This window comes from Pinus tabuliformis, chromosome 7 (genome assembly GCF_031772625.1).
Source record: "Pinus tabuliformis cultivar Carrire ecotype Pingquan chromosome 7, CPIR1, whole genome shotgun sequence".
Lineage (NCBI taxonomy): Eukaryota > Viridiplantae > Streptophyta > Pinopsida > Pinales > Pinaceae > Pinus > Pinus tabuliformis.
This window is the reverse complement of record NC_142293.1, coordinates 707777403-707781644: the sequence shown is the minus strand read 5'-3', so window position 1 is coordinate 707781644 and position 4242 is coordinate 707777403. Positions and strand designations below refer to the sequence as shown.

At 39.9% G+C, this 4242-nt stretch overlaps 1 pseudogene; it reads right to left on the bottom strand.

Annotated features, from left to right (window-relative positions):
• Window positions 1-373: 373 nt before the first annotated feature.
• LOC149249470 (pentatricopeptide repeat-containing protein At1g11290, chloroplastic pseudogene) lies at window positions 374-3857 on the bottom strand (annotated as a pseudogene).
• Between the last annotated feature and the right edge of the window lie 385 nt (window positions 3858-4242).

The following is a 4242-nucleotide window of genomic DNA, read 5'->3' as shown; positions in this document are numbered from 1 at the left end:
GTTGGTACCCTTCCATATCATATCTGAGATTCCTTAAATTAAAAATGCCAACAATCCTCAACAGAGCACAATCCATCCTTGAAAGGTGTTGTTCTAATAGACACCAGACACGCTTATGTTTATAATTGCTTCAACTAATATCATTAATAATCACTACATGAAAAATACCCATCCTTGAAATGATGAAAACTAAATGCATTTCTTAAAAGTAATTTCTTACCGAACAATCTTGGGGAAACTCACTAATGATATCGCAATCTCTACACGCACAGCTTTATTGTGATTCGCACTGGTGTCCCAAGGAGGCAATCACAAGCCTCTCACTGTGAGCGTAATGTCTTCCTTTACCTCCTCCACATCGAGGGGCAGAAAGCTTATGTGTTTGTGTTGGGAACATACCCTGCAACCTTTTCCTACCTTAGTGAAGGTCTCCAACTTTTTTTCTCTCCTCTCTTAAGGTAAAGAAATTACCAACTAGAGCCTGACTGGTTGGTCAAGAGCATAGTAATGTTTCTCCAACAAAATTCAGTTGTCCCCAAACATGTGATAGGTTTAGCCCGCTAAAAAAGCAGGAACTATCATGGCTATGGAAGCAGATCGAGTGAAGCTACAAACATAGTTCCTAGTCCCGGTGTCAATGACAATTCTGACTCAACATCCAATGGGTGAAGCTAATTAAAACAGTCGAAAGGAAGCATCTTCAATAGTTTCTTTTCAAAGTAAAGAAATTTAGGTATATCCTATCAGAAAGAATTTTATCTTAATAAACATGCAGGAACAGGAAGGACAACGAATTCCTTTTGTGCATAAGTTTGTATCCTCACAAGCTTATGATTGATATTGCTTCAATAAGTATCACCAGTAATTGCCACAAGAACAAGATCCATCCGTGAAAGGTGTCGCTCTAATAGACGTAAGATTGTAGATTCACACGCTTCTCAGATATTGTTCAATTAATATCACCAATGATCCCCACCTGAACATGATCTGTCCTTGAAATTATGAATATGACTTGCATCGCTCACAATATTTTCTCGCCTAACAATCCTGGAGATAAGCTCGATGACAATATGGCAGTCACCACACACACATAGGTACTTATTGATTAGGGATTTGTGCAATCAGCAGCCTCTCACTGCCACCGTAAAAGCATGCTTCCCTTCGCCTCCAGCAGCACAAAATTTGTGTTGGTAACATAATCTAGAGGCTTTAACTGCCTACATTAAGTCAAATCAGTCTCGGCAAATTTAGGCTTTTCTCTCTGCTTTCTTAAAACGTAAACAGATTTAGATATATCCTATGTTGATCTATCAAAAATAATTCCATTTTAGATAGCCTCTAGTTCTAATAAGGACAACGAATCTCTATTTGCATAAATTTGTATCCCTGCAAGCTTGTCTCAGATTGCTATGGTTGAAATTATAAGTAATCCCCACAGGAACACAATTCATCCATGTTAAATGTGGTTCATGAGCTTCTCTTATATTTCTCCAAGTGATATCACCAATAATCTCCGCATGAACATGCTCCATCCTTAAAATGATGAAAACGACTTGCGTCTCTAACAATAATTTCTCGCCTAACAATCTTAGAGATAAACTTAGTGGCAATATGGCAATCATCACACACACGCAGGTTCTTTGTTACTCGGATTGTTGTCCCAGGGCTTGTTTTCATTAGACCAAAAGCAATCGCCAGCCTCTCGCTGTGACTATAGAGCATCTCTTCTTTCACCTCTTCCTCCACATTGAGGAGAACAGAGTTTGTATTGGGTACATACCCTATAGCCTCAATCTGCCTCGCCAAAGTCTCCAACGTTGCATAAATTTTCTCACATTCTGGGTGTAATCTGTCTCCCACTAGGAATGCATGAATCTCATTATCTATCTCAATAAAGCTGCGTCCTGGGGTCTTTCTCAAACCCCTCTCTTTCATAACTGCTCTAACCTTTGCCACATCATCCCACCTGCTGGCTGCAGCATAGATATTTGAGAGCAAGACATAAAATCCCGTATCTGCAGGTGCCATGTCAAAAAGGCGTTCTGCCACACGCACCCCTAGCTCAACATTGTAGTGAATTCTGCAGGCGCCGAGCAAGGTCCCATATACACTAGCATCAGGTTCTAGTGGCATCGCATTGATTAAAGCCTCTGCCTCATTTAGAAGCCCAGCACGGCCAAGAAGGTCTACCATACAGGCATAATGCTCCATCCCAGGCTCAATATTGTATTTTGTATTCATGCAATCAAAGTTTTGCCGGCCTTCATCCACCAGGCCAGCATGACTGCATGCAGACAAAACGCAAATTAAGGTAACCCCATTTGGTTTCATGCCCATCTGTTGCATTTCAGTAAAAAGTGAAATAGCATTTTTGCCATGCCCATGCATTCCATAACCAGCAATCATAGCATTCCATGCGACCACATCTCTTTGAGACATATTGTCAAAGAACTGCCTAGCAACCTTTAGACTACCACATTTGGCATACATATCTATGAGAGCAGTGCCAACAATAACATCAGACGCAAGTCCAACTCTAATTATACAATCGTGGATCCATTTACCCTGTTGCAAAGCACCTAAATGGGCACAAGCTGAAAGCACGCTAACCATCGCAATCACGTCCGGTGGCACATCTGCCCTTTGCATTTCATAAAACAACATTATGGCATCGGCAGCATATCCATTCTGCAAATACCCTGAAATCATCGCAGTCCATAAGACGACGTCTCTCTTAGCTGCTCTATCAAACACCCGACGCGCATCCTTTATAACCCCACATTTAGCATACATGTCTATCAGTGCTGCCCCTACAAAAACATTGCACTCAAACCCCTTCCTACTTATACAACCATGGAACCTCTTACCTTGCTGCACGTCTCCTGAATTGGCAAAGGCAGCAAGCAGGCTCACCATCGTGACCGAGTCAGGTATCACACCAGCAAACTGCATTTTATGAAAAAGTATCAAGGCCTCATCAACATCGCCATTCTCAGCATATCCAGCAATCATTGCATTCCATGAAAACACATTCCTATGAGACATTTTGTCAAACACATTGCGTGCATCCTTCACACTCCCACATTTGACATACATAACTATCAGGGCAGTCCCAACGTAAACATTGAACTCGCACCCATTTCTATTTACATAGTCATGAATCCACTTACCTTGTTGCAGTGCTCCTATCTGAGCACATGCCTGAAGAACGCTCACAACAGTGAATGAATTGGGCATGATCCCTTCCAGGGGTAATTGATCGAACAGTGTCAATGCCTCATTGGCGCATCCATTCTGAACATACCCCGCAATCATTGCAGTCCAGGGGACTACATCTCTTTCAGGCATTTTGTCAAACACTTGTCGTGCATCCTTCAAATTACCACATTTAGCATACATGTTTAGAATTTTGGCACACAAAAACAAGTTCAACCCAAACCCACATACGACCATGTGAGCATGGAGACTTCTGAGTTTTTTTATATTACGACAAGAATGTAAAAGGTGAGAAAAAGTAATTGCATTGGTTTCAAATTGTGGTGAAATCAATGGGTTTTCTTTACTGTATAGAGTGTTGGCACCAGTATAAGTGAACCGCAAGCAAGTATGTCGATAAATTTTAACAATGGCAGATTGTTCAAATCGCATTCTACGCGTTCCCAGTTCCATTCTCGTCCCATACTTTGAAAGCGTCCAAAACTGCGTCAGCTGGTACCTAAAATCCTGGGTCTTGAGCTGTTCTTTTCTTGACAATATTTCTGGTTGCTTGTGACATCTATTTATGTTATCATTAAGATTGAGTTTGTCTGATGATCAATTCTCTCATGCACTGGCCATAACTTCGGGAGCGAAATGAAATGATCCACTGTCTTCGTGTCTTCGATTTAAATATTATTTCTCATATATTTCATAGATTTTCTGATACTTTTACTTTAAAGGTCGTTCAATGTGGAAAAGTTTGTAAAAAAAGTCATTACATATGCGCTAAATTCCTTCTTTTTAAAGCATCAAAATTATTGAGGTTCCACAACATGAGGAGTCATGTTAAATTTGTATTTTTCATCACATTCTCACATTATATGAGAGTGTAGCGTCTCTAATATAAATTTATATGAATGGTCGATAAATTTTCAATTTGCCTATTGGAAATCAAAAAAAATTCTCAATTCATATAAATTTATGTATTATATTATTTTTCATATAAATTTATGTGAATGGTTCACAGGTAAAATATAATGAATG